Raw genomic sequence first — 12,455 nt, forward strand, 5'->3', positions numbered from 1 at the left:
AGTACATATATATTATTACTATGTATGGGATAGAAATAAATCTTTGACTTCATCTTTTAAAAAACAATTATGAAAAGGACACAGACAGCAATTAGCGCTTTCGAGTTGGTAAGTCGGAACATACTAGGTAAGATGGAAAATAAATTATCAAGATAAAAATATATAATAAATATTAGGATATACATATTATAACTAATCTTTGTACAAACTTATAATCATATGAATACATAAAACCACTGTGTGATATGAAAGTTTGGCAAAATCAATTAAATTGTACTGAATGAATGGCAGCATCAAGATGCGGAATATATTACTGTAATGTGTCACATTGAAATAAACCAGAGACAGTAAAATCAAAAATGTAATTTTCTCATATATACTCTCAGATCCAAAAAAATGTTGTAAGATTGATTATTGCCATAACGATATGATGAAGCACTGAAACAACAAAGATAGATATAATCGATGTAACATCATTTGCAATAACTGTCCAGTTCCTACAGATAGTGTATGTACATATACTGAGGAAGAAATATCTCATTGTCCTATAGAACATAACACAAAGGGGGCCAGGATTTGGAGATCCTTTCCCTCCCGATATGTCAAGTTCTTGAAAAAGGACATATATATACGGAGCGGGATCCGTGGAGTAGTTTAACAATATTACAGGTGCAGGAAATAATGCAGTGTTATCGTGCGACGAAAAATATGAACAACGTAATTCTTTATACAGGAGAGCGAAGGATACACAGATGAGGGTATATCGAGCTTAAGTCAGTGTTATAGTGTATATTTTAGATGCTCTAGTAAAAAATATTAACAATATTAGACAGTCTATTTCAAGTTTTCATGATGCATTTAACTGGTTTGAAAATGTAGTTTGGGTGAACCAGGCTATGACTTGGATTATAATCCGATTTTAGCAATGCATTTCTGAGTCAAAGGTTAGACTAAAATATACAGTAGGCGGCGATGATAGCCCATATTACCCACTGATATTGTGACAACAGTATGTTGCAAGTGGGATCTAATACTAATTTACTAAAGTCATCAGGCCCATTTAAACTAGGAGTAAAACCTACTGTAAGTAACAAACTTACCGAACTGGAACTAAAGTAGTATAAAACATAAAGACAACGAGACAACACAAACAACCATATGTATTAGGTTGTAAAGCTGGTGTGTCCTATTTGTGTTAGTTGTTGTATTGATGTAGTTAAAAAACAATGACTCTTTAGAAGTAATTCCAAAGTAGGAGTTAATTAATGCAAGAAGTAACAAAATGGAACAATCAGCTATTTATATGTAACATTAATTCCCAGCTGATTTGAAAGTCAGCTTGTTACACTACCAATGATGTCATGCAAATTTAGTTATTTCCTTTATTAACTTGCAATGTTGTTGCTCTTCATAGTTAAGTTAAGAACATGCTATATTCTCATATCTGTCATAAAGTTGTCAATGAATGTGCTGCCGAGTCACCATCTCTGCTACACCGAAAGTGTTTCCACACCGAGTTATAATTCTTTTATAACATTTGCTATGCTTAGGTCAAGAGTTATAGCTATAATTTCAACATCCACAAAAGCTATATTGTTAGACCACTATATATATTTTAACAGCAGTTTTAACCTTTTACCTCGTGGCAACTTGTTCAATATTATCAATATTAACGTGAAGGTAATTATCTTATTTCTTTTAATTGATCAAAGAGTTTTGCCTTTTCACTTTCATTCCTTGAAAAATATGTTATGTACTTTTTAGTTGTCCTTTATATAAAGGCCTGTTTTCATTGATAATAAGTTTAATTTTTATTAGTAGTAGACTATTATCTTCCTTCTCATTAACCTTGATCAGTAAAAAAAAGTTCGAGACCTTCCTTCCCTATCGATGAGTTTGTCTCCTCGGATTCTTAAATACAATTTCTGTTTAATTTAATTCCTCACGTATTTCCCTTCGAGCACGATTTAGCGTAAACCTCAACTCTAATAAATTATATTGTATTTTAGAGAGGGTATTTAATTTTAAAATCAGTTTCACCAACTAACATTGGTACGGGCGACATTCTTTCATTGGTGATTAAAATATCGTTACGTCATTTTCCGATTCAAATTGCACAAATACGTCACATGCAAAAATAAGTGATTAACTGGTTAGTTCATTTATTAACTGCCTACTTAATACATTACAAATAGTAGGTAAATATCCCTCAATAAGTCTGGATTTGTAGGAATTAATGAAAGCAAAGATCATTTAGTTTAGAATACAGAACGCTACAAATAAATCCGAGAAAGGCACAAAACAGCATATACGTATTCATCTGTGTAGAAGCTGGTATGACAAGCGTTTCTGGGCGATTGGTATTGCTGCAACCGGGTTAGAAGTTGTAGGCATTACAGGACGTATGTATATTCTAGCTTTTAAATGGTCTTGTGGAACTTGAGTAGGATCTGATGGAAAAGCTTTACAAGACACGCTAGTTTGCTGTAAAGCTTTAAAACAGAAAACAGAAAACGTTATAAGTAAATTAAATGAGATTCATGAAATAGAGGCATGGAGTAAACGACAATAAAATAAGTAATGATATATTTATTACGATATCAGTAGGTACAACGATAATATATGGGTATAAGGAGACCAAAATACTATTGGTACTTAAACGAAATGTTTGGGACATTACTACATAGAAAGATTGAAACAATATTTATCCAAACCTATTGACAACATAGATGGACAATTATCAGATGAAGCATTTTGCTCTAGATTGTTTCAATATTTCAAAACTGATTAAAATCATAACATGTTCTGTTAACTAAACAGAAATTATGAATACAGAAACACATCCATACCTAATGGCTTGTATAATTTAGAAATGTACATATACAGTGGGCGACTGCTTATAATGCAAATCAATACAATGTATAATGCATATAACTTAACAACATTCTAATTCTGTTATCTAAGTTTCAATAATTTAATAAGCAGAGAGAGAGAGAGACAGATAAAGACAAACAGACAGACAAACAGACATGCAGACAGACAGATACAGAGAGTAACATACTGAATCGGATACAATTTGTAAAGTTTTAAGCCATGAATTAAACCTGAGGTCACTTTACTAACTTAATAAAATAAAATATCCTCCTAAAGAGCATTGCTTCAAATACTAAAATGCTGTGAATATCAGAAGCTTGAGCGAACATGATAGCTTGATGAAAACATAAACCAATTAACCATCCTACATAATGTGTCTATTTTCCTCGTTATATAACTAAATATATATTTATTTGTTTAAAAAGTATAGACCTTTGAGCTCTTGAATAAATTAAAAATATAAGAAGTTAATAACTTTCCGAACACGAGGCATCTTAATATTACACTAGAATCATTACTTACTTTTCTAGGTTTAATTGTCTCCAGCAGATTTTGCTGAATGCGTTAGAAGTCTTAAAGACTATTATCCTATTAAATTGAATAAATCAGGTTGTATCAATATTTATAAACATACGCACTGATATGATAACACAAATTAATTTACCCAGTGGATTAATGATAAATTATAAAACATGTTACTCATGCACGGATAAAAAACACTACTTACACGAATACAGTTTTATATTTTGTTCTATTTGATGAGTTGGTTTTGGTCTTCGTAACATAATTCAAATTTCATTTAATTAAATGGCGACAGTTAACGGATGAGCACCTGCTAACGCTGTAACATTCACGGTAACTATGTATTTGATCGATTTAATTCTGACGGATCTGATGGGAAGTATTATCCATTTAAATCAATTGATTCTTTTCATGTGAGCTGATGGGATATACTTTTCTATTTAAATTATCCGATTGTGATGCGGCTTATAGAGTGCTTCAGGCATGGAAAGACGCCATCTTGGCTAGCCAAGTTTTCGATAACCCTATATACACCTTGGCGGATAGAACATCTATACTAGTGTTTGGTTCTAGCGACATCTATTGGTTTTCATCTGTTGCCTTCCTTAGTATGTTTTGCCCGCTAACCAATAGATTTGTGCAGTGTACATCGGCCAAAAACAGTCGAGGAAATTGATCTAAAAAGGATACTTCTTGATAAATAGATAACTAATAAGTATATATTTATTGCAGTTGAAACGGGCGCTGGTGGTTTTATAGGCTATATTTACCACTAATAGTTTCAATATTTCAGTGAAAATAATATTCATTATTTTCACTCCAGTGAATTATGAAGATTTTTCTCTCTCAGAAAATCCAATAATTCACTGGTCTATCAGTAAATAAATATAGATATTTACTTTAATGTAAATATTTTACTCGTGTTACTTTTTGTGTGTGTGCTTTTCTCAGTGCATGTATTTAAGTGTTCCGACCTTACTTTAGGACGCAATATATAAATTTTGATTTTCCATGTGTCATTTTCCAACTTTTCAAAAATGACACACATGTTAATTCAGCCAGTCTGTTATTTTATTATTTTAATGAGATCTCCTATCGATGAATTATCCGTATTTTACGGTTCACACCGTTTATCAGCATTTCAAAGTTTGCCTCATAACTTTAGCTATATGTTGATAAGATATGTTTCTAGTCTTTTCTTTATAATACTCTCACATTAAAGAAATAAGGATATAATTAATAAGTTCCATAAGTAATAATAAGGTTAGTATATTCCATTGTGGTTATTAAATTTATTACAATTCTGCCTGCCCTACCTTAGGACGTAACCTTAATACGCAAATAGTAAAATTATATTTCTTCGGCTTGAGCGAATCGCTAGTTTTAGCAATTCACTGTTACGGATCTATGGTCTTAAACTAAGTTAAGAAAAAGAGCGAAAGCCAAAACTGTTTTGTAAAATTCAAAATATAATTTATTTCTTGATAATACAAAGTAAAATCCTAAATAGTCCTAAAATTCAAAAGTATCGAGTATTTTAAATTAGTTCCAATATTATTCCGAATAAAGTTTACTTTATTGTGATGGCGTGCCAATAGTCGTCCTGTATCACAATGATATAATACACAATATCTTTAAATGAATTAACAATAATCACAAAACCAGCTATTTAGTCCAAAAGTATGATCACTTTGTAATTCCAAAGTATAAATCAAATAAACAAAAAATCCTCTCAGCTGAACTGAATAGAGCTAGGCTCCTCAAATATAGTTATGGTAGGAATAGCTCATTTTCAGGCAAACATCTTTTTTATTAAAACTATCACACAGTTTAAGAACTAGAATGAGGGTTGAATATGCGTTCTAGATAAATTAAACTTTGTCAACAATGTCAGGTAATTAGCTGCGAGCCAATCAGCAATTAGGTCATCATAGTTTTCGAGGAGACCCACGACCTAAACTCAAATCACACGAACATAGTTACTTCAATTAAAAGTACAGCTCACTATCTTGAAACAGGGTAATGTGTTTACCAAACTGACTTGCTCTTAAAGTACAAATCCACAATGATAAAGAAGATTAGTGTTAACCTTTTGCACGGTATATTTATTACATAAATTCCCCATGTAATTGCTTGGGTCATTCATGCAACCATTATTCAATATCTGACATATACCTCAAGAACACATTTAGTTTATACATTCCTGTTTCATAGATTTCTAGAAAGAGAACATTAATAAATAAAGCTATGCATAGTATAATGCCTGACCCGATCCGTGTAAGGATCTGGATTTTTTGTGTGCAAGGAACAAACATTATATATGATTTCCCGTCTTATAATTAGTTGATTTAATTCACAAAACTGCCGCTAGTATTACCATCATCGTCACTCATATCATTTATTAAAATCTCTATCAGACACGAATAAGGAAAGAAAATCGTCCAACCTGTCATTCTCACTAGATCGGAGAATGTGATGATTGGTCTCTGTCTTCAGGATCAAAGTTTGATATAATGTGAAACAACGCTTTATAGACGACATCATAATCCACAAACCCCTCAGAGAAACAACGAGAGATAATTGTACATTTCAGTTAACGTGATTACCTTTTAGGCACCATACTGAAAGTAGGCCCCTATTTGAACATTGAAATCAATTTATTCAGTGTGATGGGTATATACCATTTCACTAATGCCACAAAACAGTTATGGTAAATCAAATACAGTATATATATACTTTTTGTTTGTTTATTTGTATTTTGACCTAAAGCAATGTATCACATAAAAGTCATAAAAATAAGGTAGAAAAGTGATGCTTGATTAAAGGAGACATTGTACTGATTCCGACTATGGAACTAGAAATTAAATGCATGTACGCTTATTGATTTTTCTTCTTGTTATTGTAGCTTTATTTTCCCCCATCTACATCATGTTGCATATCCCCAGAGAAGGAGCCCGGATGAAGGACGTGTAATATGCCCCCATATTTCTGTTCCACCGTAAACCCTGATCCAAACATTATATCCAGCTTCAGATAACAGTATGTTTGAAATACTTCCCTGATCGTCAGCACTGGTTCATCATAATCTTAGCTGTTGCCTTGTGTTGTCCCATTTACATTTAGATGTTTAGCATCAGGTTTTCATGTAGTGTCATAATGCTTGCTGTGAAGAAATAGTTACCGGATAGGGGACAGGCAAATATTCCTGTTTCCTAGTTGAAGCCATTGCCTCGTTGTGCATGACAGTGTCGAAACATATGATTTCAGTATGATGGACTGATACTATTCCTGTTTCGTTGCAATCCATGGATCTTCTCTTCTTAACATGCCTGGAAAGATTGAGTAGCTATGATTACGCATATGTAGGATCTATCTGTTAGTAGAAAAACCAGTCGTTTCCTTCCAGAAAGTAAACATTGGCTTTGAAAGATATCAAAATATGACATTACTCACACACACACACACACACACACACACACACACACACACACACACACACACACACACACGTGTGTTTGTGTCCTCTTTCCCACAAGAATATATGAAAAGGTCCTTCAGTAAATAACAATGGCTACTTTTAGGTATTATTAAATGTGTGAAATATAAGCATTTGTAACCACAGATACACATGTGCATATACCATTTTCAAATCAAAATTTAACAATATTTTCCCAGCCATACGACAGAGAAATTGCGATTTTTGCTAACGTTACATTTCGTATGTCCACCCGGTCTTCTCAGTCGTGTCCACGCGCTAGGAACTACGTTTTCAAGGGTAGCAAGCATTGCTGTCTTCTGCCAGGTTCAGCTGAGATTCTTTCCTTCAAATAAATATTAATCATGTATTGATAATTTCATATAACATCCGTATATTAAATTTCATAATACCTCACTGCTATCAAAAATTTAATGTTTCTATTTTCTCACGCGTAAATATTGTGTACTCTTCGTGGAAAGGTCACACTACAGCCCTCATTAACATATTGCTAGTAAAGCACCGTGTATAAGCAACGTTTGCAATTGGCGTTAGATCTATTCGCAGTACTTACAATATGTAGCATTTATACCCGTTAAGTTGCTGTTGTTCGTGAGTGAGGTTGAATAAGCGGTAAATATAGATGGATTCTACTGATATCATTATTTTGATTGTCATAAAATATTATAAGACCGAATGACCTAAAAATAAATGTGAAGAAATAATATTGAGTGAAAAATATTGCATGTCTTGAATTGACTAAATTATATTGCAAAAATGAAGATTAGTTTTAACTTTAAGGGAAACTATTGGGTGAGAAATATAAATCTAGGTTATGGTTTTCACTTAGACAATAAAGTTGTATTATCAGTTTACCCACAAATTTCATGATTGAAATGAATTGATAACTGGTGAAGAAATTGCAAAAGCCTTCTCAAAATATTTCGAAAGTGCTGAGACATTACGCGCGGGGCAGACATATAATGTCATTAACAGTTTCCATACTTTACATTGAAATACAGATAAACACGTGCAATTTTAATCGGCATCTTTTTTTTCTTCATTTAAGTTTCTTTTCTGTATGTATGTTTTATGTTTCCAATGCATAAGGAACAAATAAATGTTGGGGCATTAAATTAAAGTCATACAAATATAGTAAAATAAAAAATTCACAGGTAGAGTAGTTTATCATATCCATTAAGTTAATTTCAAAGTTATTAAGTTTATTTTAGATCTTGGAACAAGGAACGCAGTTAGAGAGTTGCAGCTTATGTATATTTTCCTGATGTGCATGAAAACACGTTACACGTCTTCACAGTTCCCTATTTTGAACCAATATGGATTCATACTATAGGAGATCAAATGTATTTTGTTTGTAAATTGTAAAAATACCTTTCTCTTGTTTTCTATTCATGTTAATCTTGACGGTAGAGAGAAATTCAATAATTGTATTCTCTAGCCTGATTTGGCTTGCCTCTTACCGTTTATCGTTACTCATATCTAAATTGAATTTTGTAATTTTAAAATTATTTAGTATTATGTATTTTATTTATAAAGTAAGATCGAAAATCATCATCTTTGGATCAGTTAGTCTTTCTCCATTTCTGAATTCATGTAGGTTGGGTGTTTGTATTTAAACTGTGCAACTGATCAATATATTGTTTAGTAGGCAGATAACATAAGTTGAATCAGTTTGTTTTTTGTTTTTCATTAGGAATAAAACATGCTCAAATAGGAGATACTTGAGTAGAATCTTAAACTTGCGCCATTGTACAATTGTTTGTTGAAATTGTCACACTCATTCTGCATAACAGTATCGAAATGGACGATTTCATGCTCATGGACTGGTACTAGTCCCTTAGAAATAACTGCATAAAATACAATAGGTCTGTTGCAATCCTTCAACCTTCTCTTCTTAAACTACATATAATGGTTGAAGCTTTTTTGAGTATTCATATGTGGACTGCATGTTTCGATGGCAAAATGAAACCACGTAAACTGTCTGTTTTTATCACCTCCCCAACGATACTCTATGTTTCAAAAATGCATATGTTTCATTTAATTTCTTATGCACATGCCACTTACGTTGAGCTTAATTACGGGTATATATGTTTTGAAAATTATGCTATTCGTCTCTATTATAAAAGACAAATCTTTTACTTGAGTTGCATGTACTTGCTAAAAAAAAATCCTAGAAGAAAAATAACTGATGACTGAGATACCAAAAAGCCAAATTAAAAGTCATGTCTTATTTTACTTTCAGAAATTAGCGAGCAAAGCATCACTTAGGTTTTATATCACAATATTTAAAATTTACTAATTGATACCTTTAAACTACGTTAATAATTAAAACAGCACATTCAACGCTAATGCTGAAATTTAAACAAACAAGAAAAATACGAAAAACCGAAAAAATGTTATAGCCCTTTTTCAAACCGAGCCAGATGATGCAAACCACATGAAACGTGTTTATCGCTCTTTTTATACTTCAAACACTAACCAATTAATCAGGAACTTCAAACATTAAAACGAAAATATAGTTGACAATTTTCTAAATTTATATTCTCAAGCATTTTCAAGAGACCAGGCCCACAGTTTATCCATTATACAAAATAATACCCACAAAACATAAAAAGCAAATAATCGAGAAACCTCAAGATCCAAACAACAGTGCTCAAATCTGAACTTGGACTTCCGTATTTATGTTGACTCTGTGCGTATATAATTCCCCATTCAATAAACATTAATGTCTAATTCCAACGCTGAAACATCAAAACAGTTCGTAGGCTTATTCATGATCTTTGGAGCCTTTATTGTTTTGAAATGGTGTCTAAACAGGCTGACGAACTAATTATACTGATTACGTAGTTTGAGTGATTGCAACCGTTAACGTTCGGATGTAAAGCTGATGATTTCTCTTTTATAATAACTTTGGTAATATTTTCACTAGTAAGATTGTACACTATGTCGTCTTACATAGTAAGGTTATGAATGGCTGTGTATTCATGGAATCTCATCATAAACAATAGCTTCTTCTGATATTCGTCTCTCAGACTGTTGGAGCTTGCTCTTTACATCATTCAGTTCTAATACATTTCTGCTTTGATAATTGATGCGTTCTTGTTTGTACGTCTCCGATTCTTCTACTTATCAAAATAAGAACTCTATCACAGTGTCTTGCTCCAAACATTTTGTCTGAACTGGGATTACAAAAATGCAGAATAACAACGCTATAATCCTCTTTATATCGTTCCTCGCTATTATAACTGAATTAACTCTGAAAACGTGACAAATCTTTGAGACATCTAATGTAGATCGTAAGTGGTCATATACTTGTATCCAAGTAGTTCCTCTGTTGCATAGATATCAAGTTTTCAGAGAGACAGACGTAAATATAAATATATAGGTAAATTATTATGTATATGTAATTTGCATTGTTTGTAGTTTAGGTTTTTATTTATTTTTCTTTATTTCAATATATGCTATGGAAAATTAATTGTTGGACTTGACCTTGTCTAATATCAAGCTCATTTTCTAATTGACTTGAATCATTGTTTTTCTTTATTTTGTTAAACAACAAATACATATCAAATATTTTGTCTATGATTCAGGTTTACCTATTGTGAATATTATCTTGTCCTGAGTAAATGATATCGTGTTTGTCATATTTATATTCTAATTATAACTAAGATTTTAACTAGTAAACAGTAGAAACATTATAAACCTTCTGGAAGGTTATTTTCCTTTAGGTAATACTTTAGTTTTTATAAAGTGTTTTTTCGTTCGTCAGTATATCAAAATAATCAATTGTATTATAGTTATGTCTAGCATCTCATTTGATCTGTAATTTATTTATTCAAATATTTGTTCACATGAAATACAAAGTGTTCATCTGAAACTATATTCGTCTGCGACATTCATAATGGAGATATTTGGTGGCAAACATCTATGTTAATTAATTTCATGTACTGTGGCTGAAATGTTTAGATGCTGTACTTGTGAACATCTTGATTGAAGACAATACATGTGAAATAGATTTGGACCCAAACTGTAAATGGTCATTTCTAATGACGCAGGTTTTCCTCCACCAATATGCGTAGACACACCTGATGGCAGTAAGTCCGTTACAAAATTACAAAAAAACCTACCAGGTTTTATTAGATTAAATGATTAAAGGGATTTAACACAATTTCGAAAAGTTAAAACTGTTGATGGAAAAGGCTTTTGTACCAGATAGCTATGGATTTTAATTCCATCTCGAGTCTAACGTACAAATATTTGCAATTCGTACATAATGTACTGCCTAAAAAAATCGATTATTTACGCATGCTTGCAAAAGAAGCAATTGTTATCAACAAGATATTTGCTTGCTCCGAATGAATAACTAACATATTTCATCCTGTATGTGAAAGACATCGCCATTCGTGAAAATACGTACGCTTTTCACCCACGATAAAAAAAATATATCCGTTATTCACACGGAGCTAGTAATTTGTTTTTAATTTTATGTTCAAACATAATGGGATAGAATTATTTACAACAGACTGAAGTACAAGTATCCTTACCGTATCCCGCGCGATTACGTCACCGGTTTACCGTTTACTTTATGCTGTGTTTTGTGTTTATTCACACGGAAAATTTAAGAAGTAACATCATTATCCTCCCCAATTAAAGGTGCACTGGTACATTTAACAAAAATAAGAATAACGTTTTGGCGCATTGTTTTATTTTGCACCTTGGTTGTTTTTATAAGAGGTGGCCATATTTCCTATTTGTAGTTTCAACATTTCTTGGTTCTAATGCTATCAATGTACAGTGACTGGCAGTAAAAATTATTTATCGTATTTCATTCCAATAACTTATCAACATTATTCCTCTCACAAAATTCAGTAACACACGGCCAAGCATGAAATACATATAGATATATGCCCAACTGTAAAACTTTGTTATTTTCTACACGTGTCATATTTTGTGCATAATCTTGCCTCGGTGTATAAAAATCAACGACCACTGAGGAAGCCCTTGATTTACCTCTCAATACAGACAAACTTTTGTTATAGTCTCTTTGGCATTTTCCAACGTTTGTGCATATATATATATATATATATATATATATATATATATATATATATATATATATATATATATATATATATATATGCATCTGCATACATCCAGCTGAATCTAATATTCGACTATATGTACTACTATTGGACTACTGTTTAGAAATGCAACGAATATACATGTAGCTCTAATTATAGTTATATCAATATACTAGAGTAGAAGGCGTTTATTCCCGAATACCTCAGTTTATCATTGTAATAGAATGACATCATCAAACAGATAGGACTTATACATATGTCCAAACACAAAAGATGAATAAAAATGGTGTTCAGGTGACCTATTTTATAGGCAATCGTGCATTTTTTATATTGTCCTACTCAGTAAGCAGTACATGTTTTTACATGTGTATGCTAATTGATGTGTCATATTATATATGTCTTCATAATTGTATAGAAGAATGAATAAGGTGTATTCGGTGAGACTGCTATATTAATACATTTTGCTTTCCAAAACGAGGTCT

This window comes from Sinohyriopsis cumingii, chromosome 10, assembly GCF_028554795.1.
Source record: "Sinohyriopsis cumingii isolate HCF-2022 chromosome 10, ASM2855479v2, whole genome shotgun sequence".
NCBI classification, from domain to species: domain Eukaryota; kingdom Metazoa; phylum Mollusca; class Bivalvia; order Unionida; family Unionidae; genus Sinohyriopsis; species Sinohyriopsis cumingii.